The sequence below is a fragment of the Struthio camelus genome, chromosome 3 (assembly GCF_040807025.1).
Source record: "Struthio camelus isolate bStrCam1 chromosome 3, bStrCam1.hap1, whole genome shotgun sequence".
Taxonomy (NCBI): Eukaryota; Metazoa; Chordata; class Aves; order Struthioniformes; family Struthionidae; genus Struthio; species Struthio camelus.
In genome coordinates this window covers 35,396,258-35,406,385 of record NC_090944.1, presented here as the reverse complement: position 1 = coordinate 35,406,385, position 10,128 = coordinate 35,396,258, and positions in this window count along the sequence as shown.

The window sequence follows — 10,128 nt, the reverse complement described above, 5'->3', positions numbered from 1 at the left end:
GTGGTAGAAAAGTTGAGAAGTTAATGCCTGGAAAGTTTTGCTTCATAGACTCTGGTTTTACTTTCATGCCTGTGACACAACTGCTCTCTGAAGGAGCCACAGGAGATGGGACTGATGGCAGGCTTGCTGACTGAGTGTCTGCCGGAAGGATAAACTCTTCCTCCCTCCTCTCCCAGTAGCTATGGTGATTTCCTGGCCATCTCCTTAATTTCTGTTAAGTAATTAAGTAAGTGCACATCAATCCCTCAAACGTGTGCTTTGTATTGAACCAAATCCACAGGGAGACAGAGATATGAGAAGATCTACTTGATCAGAGAGACAGAATGGACAGCTTCACATTTCTATATCTTTCCTTTCCTCTATCAGTTAGACCACTATCATCCAGACTAGTTTGATCCTGGGAGAAACCCTGCTTATTCCTACTCAGTATCAGCTCCTCTCTGTGATTGAGGCACCACCTTTTTGAAATTGATGCTGTAAAAATGGTTTCTGATGAGCTAAAATTCTAGAAGCCTTCATACCACTTCCAATGAGACCTGTAGGATACTCTGAACTTATTCCCAGAAATGCTGCTTTGTTGTCTGGGCTTTAAAAATTGATGTAGCCATGGTCTTCCTGTCACCTATACTCATCTTAAGCTTAAAAGGAAGAGTAATTTCTCAGAGAAATCTCCGAGGTTTGCATTTTGCGTAGGATATTTAGAAATTGGAGAGGTCACAACATGATTTGAGAGCTGGAGAAAATGTCTAAAACCCCTCACCATGCTTAGGTTATCAAAAAGAAGATTGAGATGTGACTTGATTACAGTGTATAAATGCATCTTGTGAAATATTTTGACATTATAAACTCACCTAGAACAGCAGTTTCATGATGATTGAAATGAATAGCAGATATGGATGAATTCAGGGGATCATTTCAGAGAAGAGCTGAAAAGCTTTTTGTTTTAGGGCTTTTAAAGCTAAAGTTTATTCCGTTGTTTGATTGTAATTGTAAAAATTGTAATTTAAAAATTGACCTAACTGAAAAGAGGTCAAATAAAAGAGTCAACTTAAATATTTTGAGTTGACCTAAACCTTTTGTTTGCTAGTTTCATGGCAAAACTTAAAATAATTTGATCTGTTTTGAACTGAAAAAAATCTACTTTCTGTTTTTCAGTTTGGCTATTGAACTGAAAATCCATTATTTTTCCAGGTACAAATATAGACTCTTAAATCAACCAGAGATAGACTAGCAACAACTGGACTTTGAAAGAAGTAACAACTGGACTAGCAACAACTGGACTTTGAAAGAAAACACAGTTGGATTAGAAATAAGATGGCATTATCTTAATCAGGAGGATGTTATAACTGGAACAAAACAATAAAGGGAATTTTTGGATTTGATATCTCTCAAAATGAGACTGAATGTCTTCCTGAAAGACTGACATTAGTCAAACACGTTAGTGGGCTCAGCACAAATGGTAACTAGGTGAAATCCAATGCTCTGTGCTAAATAGCACAAGACATTGAATGAGCCCATGATCCTTTCTGGTTGGTGAATCTATTAATCTGCCTTGTGAAGTCCCTACTATCAGCATGCTATGCAGTGGTAAGCACTGCAGGGCTGTGCGGCTGTTTTCCCTATGGATAGATCCATATTCCTAAAATCCATGAGGTCACCACAGCACGGATGGCTCTTAAGGACCCCAAAGGCAAATACCTGAGCCAACTCATTATGTTGGCACTAACTGTTCTACCAGCCCAGCTGTCATTGTGTTAATTATTCCACTGCTAAAGAAATACCCCCTGCAGTGGGCTTTGTACTCTGAAGTTATTGTCATCAAAAAAAGATACGAGACTCTGGGATCCTCTGAGTGTTCTCAGGTATACAAATAACCACGCACTTCTGTCAATAGGAAAGTTAGAGAATGGTCTACCCCCATTTTAACCTGAGAGTTTGACTCATATTTGATGAGAAAGAGACGGAAAATTTAACAAATTATTATTATCATCCTTATTCTTCAGTTTTACTCTATTTAAAAAAATGTTTAATAACTATTTAGGGGTTTCCTGTCAGAAGCTTTTAATATAGCCATAACCTTAAGGTGCAGCATTTCTAAGCCCTCTAATTTTCGGCTTTGTGCTTTGAAGAAGCTCCACTTTATTTAAAAAAAAAGTTAAAATCATTATTCTGAAGATCCCTTCAGAACAACCAAAATGTTTCAGTTCATTTAAACTCTTGTGTAAGAAGTTATAGGAAATTAAGAAAAATAGACATTCAGGGTAAGATCGTTGAAGCAATCAGGGCAATGGACCACTCCGGGAGAAGACCTAAACTTTTGTCTGAATGAGGACTCTCAAGCTTAATGTCTAGGTGGGAGAAGTAAAAATTATGGAACAAAAGGGCACATTTTCAAAATTCTTATGAAGCCAAATCACTTTGTTCTTACGCAGTTCTTGTACTTGCACTCTGTCTTTTGGAATGAATGATAGTATTTGTCTCACTCTAAAGAATATCGGATTTAAGACAAAATAAAGATTAACCATCTTCAGCAGCAGTACTTATGTCTCCTTTATAGGCCAGCCAGCAGCTCTGGACTCCTCCAAGCTGCTCTGAGAAAGAAAGCATTTGGCTAATTGGACAAAGGTGCTTGGTGGAGCTCTAAAATAATCACTACCATCCCTCATCTTTCCCAGCCCTAAATACATATTGGAACTCTATCTTTTAATCCTGTTTTTTTGGCAGAACATCTTTAATCTCCTGCCCTCCATACTAAGAAAAATTCATCTGCAAGTGAGTTTAAATAAAAGGCACTATTTATAGTAGTTTAAAGTGATTTATACTGTCTAAATTTTTATTACACTGTCATGACAAATTTACACTTTTTTTCCAGTATTTTGCTTTGAATACAGACTTAGATGTGTACTTTGCTTACATTGTCTAACTACTGAAGTTGGATGATTTTTTTTTCTTCCAGTAAGGGACATCTTTGCCCCTTCTTATAATTTTCTAAAATATAGTTTGAAGTCATTTAGAAACAGTTGCAGATTTGACTTATATTTTGTTTAATTGTTCCTACTGAGTGAAAAATAAAGACAAATTCTGGAAATGAGACATTTTATTTGAAATTTCCAAATGCTTTGAATGCTAGGGTTCAGTTCACAGCAAGTCTAAGGTGCCCTTCATAACCCTGATTACCACTGCTGGCACTCCCGTAGTTAGGACACAATGCAGTAGTTTGGATATTTGCTTAGTAGATGTCCTATTCAAGTGCTCTGGCTGTTTTTTCTTTGGAGTATTTTCAACCTTTTGCTGCAGAATATTGCGTGGTGACTCTCTCTACCACTCTTTCTCTCCACATAAACACCTGTTTAAACTTCTAATATTTGTAAGAAATAATTAATTAATATCATTTTGATTAGTGAGAGGGGGGGAAAAATTGTGTCATATTATATATTTTGGTTCTGTCGTCATGTAGAAAAATCATTTATTTGCACAGCCCACTGCCCACATGCTAAATTTTTGAATGATGATCTTCTGGATACATTAGGTTGCGTTAATAAAGGACGCGACCATTCCATACTATAACCTGGTTTCCTAATGACTGTTTTGTTTTGACTTTTTAATTCCATGACTGTTCTGACATAGTGAATTATTCAATATAGGAAATAGCCAAAGCGTCTGCATTCAATTAACCATTAATCCTCTCATGGTCTGCAGCAAGCTGGGGTAGGAGTGGGGAGAAGACTGTAAGGCCTGTATAAGACAGACTCTATTTACTATAGTGCAGCAAATAGGTTTCAGAAGTGTCTGAAGTGTCAAGAAGTCAGCTTTCGTAATGTGAGAGTATAGACTGTGAAGCATATGAAATAATCCTTCCATTCTGATCAAGTTTGACTTTGCCCAGCTTTGGGCATCACATTCAGGAAAAATGTAGCTCAAACAGAAAAGGTCCAAAGGACAGCAGAGGGAGTAATCTGAGATCTTGAAGATATGGTCTACCAGGAAAGAATGGATGAATTGTTAAGCATTAGGATTAAAGAAGTGGACCACATGGGAGAATTTGAAATAAACAAAGAAGAAAAAATCTGATCTCTGTCAATGAAGGAGAGATCAAGAAGCAATAGGCTGAAACTACAGCATAGAAGGTGCACGTTAACAACAGGAAAATCTTCCAGTGAATAGGCAGTGAAGTAAAATAAAGTTTCTACATTCCTAAAAGTGACAAATTTCACATTGAGCCACTCCATCTCTTAGTCCCCTCCTTACCAACAGAAAGAGTGGCTCTACAGCACACCCAGAAGGCAGTCCTGAGAAGGTCATTGCTGGTGACTGATTTATTTTAGTTTGCTGAAGAAAACAAAAGGACTGGAGGGCGTAAAATTGCATCCATCAGTTTGTTGGCCAAAACATGATGTTTCATGTCAGAATATTTCATTTGATGTGCCATAACATAATTTGTAAGAAAATTTTTACTTTTTACTTTACTTTTTAAGAAAAGTAAAGAATAGATAAGTCTAAGCATTAAGAAAATTGGGAATACATCTGAAAATCAGCAGCCTGGTGCTATTAAGTAGTGATGGAACTGCCTCAGTTTCCAAATCTCCTGCCTCTCAGAAGTCGCTTGTCCACAAGGCAACTAGGTATGCTATATTAAAAGGCTTAACTCTTAACAAGTTCACATTATTCTACTTTGTGAGTAACTGAACGCCCTGTGAGTGGAAGCGTATCTAGATTTGCTAACTCTCAGCTGAGTGTTCTAACCAAGAAATAGAAAGTTTGGCAAATAATTAAATATGTACTGCAAAATGGAAATTTTGCAAATGTTAGTTAATAGAAGGGATAAAGAGAGACATACCTCAAAGAAAAGCAAGGGTTAACATTGTCTAACCACCTTTCAACATGTGTACCCTGAATCAGATAGATTCAAATTTAGTCATCTTCCCATAAATGAGTGCTCTACAGCTTAGAACCATGGTTTCCAGATCAGAAGATAAAGTGTAAGCACAGTGCAAATGAGTTACCAGGGCCAAGCTCTAGTTCTGCAGGGCAATAGCAGCAGCAGTCTTGGGGCTGGGGTAGGGAAGGCAGGAGAGTGAGGAACTGCATCCAGTAAAGCAAGGAACAAGGCCAGTTTTCTCTCAGTTGATGCTTAGCAATATAAATACTGGGAAATATGACTCTTCTGAAGTGATTGTTTTTCAGTCCTAGCCTTAAAAATACTGAGACAGAGGTAGGCAGCAAATCTGTTACTCACCTAACTGGTGGATGCCTGTGTTTTAGTGCCTACTCTAGTGGGAACGTGTTTACATAAAATAGAATAGCTTCCACAGAAGCGGCAGAGTCTACCCATTTCCCCTCAGAAGGCTTTCTGACCTTAAAGTTTCTCTTCAAAGGTGAGTTTTAAAATCCTTTTACCCAGAAAATTCATTAGCTACTGTCTACATTAGTACTTCAGCCCCTGAGCTACCAGATGAAAAGATCAGAAGAAGGATCTTCACACCATGACTAGATCTTTTTTAAATATTTAGCACGGGAAAAACCCCATGAATGAAACTATTGTGTGAATTCAGTGGAATTGATGTACAGTTTTTGGGTGACTGAAACTGAACTTTTCAAGGGGGAAGGAAAAAAAGGGACCTTCCTACAGCTGGAAAAATGTTGTCAAGATGTTCTTCTCGCACTTCTGATTATATTACAGAGCTAATGCTTAAGACACTTAAGCTTAAGGTTAAATTTAATGTCTGGACATGCTCACTGTGTATGTAATATCTTCATTCTTTTCTGGAAAGATAAGAGCTGAGAACAGCTGTTAGCCTCATGAGAACAATGTCTTAAGTATCACTTAGATGTTTGCTGCTGTTTTAAATGGTTTCAGGACCCTTGTGGAAGATTCTTTGTAGTTTCTTTTACAGAGAGACCAAAAAATTAACTGTGTCACGATCCTAGAAGATAAAGACTCAAAGCAAAAAAAGACATCCTGTTTTATAATTAGGGCACAATATGTGAAAATACTTATTCTTTTCAGCTCTGCCTACTGATGATTAAAATGCAATACTAATTGCTTCCAATTCTTTTTAACATGACAACTCTTTTCCTTCTTTATGCATTTATCAAGGTGCCAGAGTACCAGAACAGTCTTCTGCTCCATTTATGGCTTTTAAGGACAAAATTAAAATAAGATCTTCATCCTACTTATTGCTTAGCTTATTAACATTTGGAGAGCAACTGTGGTCTAGTGAAATGTGAACACCGGTCAATAGAGTTTATTCATCCTAATTTCAGGTATTTAGAACCTACACATTTTTCAGACAGCCCATACGAGTACCTATTCACTCCTTAATTCCCCAAAGTAGACCGCTATTGTTTTTTCGGTCATGAACCTTACTCCGGTCCAGATTTTTTTTCTCATTTTTTTCACAGTAAAGCTCCATTACATGGCTACCAATGATGGTATTGAAAGTCAGCATGGTGTGGAAGGTGAGACCACCAGAAAGACTAGGAAAGCATAAAGAGAAAAGCTAACAATAGATAATATTACTGGAAGCCTGAAAAAAAAGTCTGCACAATAGAAATAAAGGAATATATCTGATATTTTCTCTTTCTATGTCAGGTTCATTGCTATCATGTCTTTCATTTCAAGAAAGAAGCTTGCCTAGTTAACTTACTTTTTTATATTAAAAGCGAACAGAATAGGCACCACTAAATACCTCTCAGTGTAATTATTAATGGGGGAAAAAAGTTATAAGAACCTCAAGAGCAGATGAAGGGCTGTTGAAGCCTATAGCTGTGACAATGCTTGTGGGAAAGTCGGAAACAGCAGGGAAGAAAGTGGCAGCCAAGAAACCTGAAAAATACTCAAAATACTATCATCAAGCCCTTTTTCTAATAATATATTTTTAATTTTAATAATGTCTTTTTTTTTCCTTAGGGCCCTGTGTTTATTGTAAAGCATTCCTTGAAGCTGCCACTCTATTGGAGCTCCCCTAAACTAAAGCTCCCTTAACATGCAGCTTTAGTGATTTGCCTCTGGTTTGAGAGGGTACATTAATAACCACACACTGCTATAGGCCACCCAGAATTTTCACCCTCCTAACACGTAGATTCCACATTTCTATCCGCTCCTTATGGCAGCTAGATGAACGGGAATGATGTCAGGGGTGCAACGAAATGCTTTGCACATCTCTTGACTCCTATCTTAGGGAGGATCTTTTCCTGTTAGACAGCTATTCATTCAGACAGGGAACACTAAAGTGAAGTTGATTTAGTGCTGACTGGAAAGGAAGAGTGCCACCCGCCAGATCATCATTAGCAGAACTGGCTGCCAGCCAGTGCTGTCGCCCTTTGGTCATGTCTGCATATATATGACCTACAAGTTGCTCTAATTACTCCCAGCTCTCGAGTTTATCACCCACACATGCAGCATGCCTTTGACCTGTGAGCCACCATGTGCAGTGGAGAACTCTGCAGCTTCATTTTCTGGCTGACTTCAGAGATTTCAAGCTCCTTCTTGTAACTGTATACTCTTCCCATCTGTGTCTTGCCTGCTCTGCTGTCCAGAAGTAGACATGAGGGCACATACGAGTGTTTTGAGGAAACGCATGTGTGTGTGCATATGTGCAAGTGCAGAAGTTTTTCTATAGGCAGGGTTAGCAGCTCAGTTTATTTCAAGTTGTCTAACACTTTTGACTAAAAATCTTGTTTCCAGTTGCTGAAATTTAACTATTTTGGCTGAAATGTTCCCAGTCAATAGCCCATCTCATATTCAAATGACTGTATTGGACATATATTCATTTACTTGAAGATTTCAGCTAAACCTCTTTAGTGATCCCCTGAAAGCTAGGGAGACCAATACATTCTTTGCAAGCAATCCATTTCTCCCACATTAAAAAAAAAAAAAATCTGGTGAGTTTTTCTTTGAAAATCCATCTTGCTTTAACAGTAGCAGGGATGACTAATTGTGCCAACTTAGCTGGCACATCGGTGCCCTCTAGTCTATAGGGATACTCTTTCAGTGATAATGTGCCCGAATCCGGCTGAGAGTTAAGTCAGCTTTGAAGCTATACATATTGCAGCCTGCCCTGTAATTGTAACTTAGTTTGCTGTTGCTGCAGCCACATCAAAGCACAAGAGTTGGTTGTAGGCTCTCATTCGTATCTCTTGGCTGACAAGGGTCTAGACTGTAATGCTGACAAAACTCAGGTGTGTGCATGCCACACTTCAAATGTGCCACACACAAATGACATCTACCCTACAAGTCCTTAGGAATGCATTAAGTGTTCATCAGATATTAAATAACTGTAAATAAGAGGTTATGCCTGTGGCCACCTTTTAGTAATCTAAACCGACATTACTGCAGGAGGGCCACAGACCATCCTCTAGCTCTGAGCCCAAGCAATATGGCCTTGTTGCATCCATAGCACATAAGACTTGGCCCTGCATTGCCTATGGGTCCTATGAAGTACTCTGTTTCTCTGTTAGCCCTAAAATGTAATTATTTCTGTGTGTGCGTGTGCGTGTGCGTGTGTGTGTGTGTTGAGGGAGTATGTGTTCAAAGTGTCTGAAGTACTCAGGGCTATGGTGCAGTCCATTAAAGCTGTGTTTTTTTAGCATGAACATTTGTTACCTGTGTGGCATAAAAGCACGTGGGAGTGCTTTTGGGCACAAAGACTACTGGGATAGTGAAGGACTGTGTAGGATGGAGAAAGGCAAACTAGCTAGACAGACTAGACTACACTGACTGCACAACAGATTGGTTCAATTTATGAACTACATTGCTGACTAAGAATGGTCCCTGGCGTGTGCTGTACACCTAACAGTGTCATGAGATTTGCAGGACAGTGCTAGTTATCACAAGAAAATTACATTTAGGAATGAGACATTGTGACTGTGATTAGGATTAGGAACACTGTCACAAGGATATTGGCAGAAGAGTAACAGAAAGAGCAGGATGTTCTAGGGAATTTGCAGGACAGAAGGAGAATCTACCAGCCCAGTGGAGAGCTGACCATGATCAATGCCTAGTGCCAACGCAGTATATATGTGTGCATAGTGTAAAAGGCTATGTTTGTGACAGACCAGAATCACTGTACTGAGATGGCTATCTCTGATGTAATATGGATTCACTACAGCTACTATGTTCGTCTGCACATGTGCAGTAGCCACTCATTTGGTATTTCTGAACATTCAATAGCCCGACCAGAGCTACTACTCCAATGAGAATACCAGATAGTCAGAAATCTGGATAGCCATGCAGATGTCAGTGTACTGACAAAGTACAAAGGACAAAGATTCTGCACGGAAACAAAAAAAAGAGGGGGTATTTATAGTGAAACCGGGATGCACGGTAACCTCATATTTAGTCAGATTGGTAAAGAGGCCAAAACTAAGGCAGTTCAGAATTAATGGACTAGAAGGGGTCTCAGCAGGCAGAAAAGTCCTTTCTTACCAACAGCTACTCCTCTTCAGTCCAGAACCCAACATTCCTCACCTGCTATCAACTCGGATATCAGCAAACACTAACAAAGTGACTTACTCCCTTCTAGTGATAGTGAACAAAGAGGAAGACCGCTCTACATGTGTTATCAAGTTACTTCATTTGTTCAAGTGGAAGAATTTTTTCTGGTGTATTGGGAGATCAAAGGACAGTTACACAGAGTTTGTATTCTCTTTTTTTTTTTTTTTTGAATTTCCTTTATTAAAAAAACCCAAGACCCTTTTCATACATTAAATAATCATAATCATATAGCATATTCAGATAGTCATAATTTAGGAAATTCCAGAATGAAAGGCATTGCTAACTTCTGAGTGTTTATAATACTAACTTAATTGTATAAAATATAAACAAATGCATGAAATTCTGTATAGTTTGCACCAGGTTAAAACACACCTAGATTTTTTTAAAGTCTTATTACAATATACATTATTCTCTGTTTCCTAACATGCAATCTTTTAGCGTGTGTCTACTTTACAAAGTTTTCTTGAATTTTTAAAATATTTACTTAACAGATTTCCCAATCAACTGCTAAAAAAATCCTCTCTGATCCTTTTTTCTTTCTAAACTTGTTGTTCATGAGTAATGAACCTAATCACTGAGGTATTTTCCTACTTTATTTGACATTTTCTTTATTTAAGAATCCTGAATTCTGC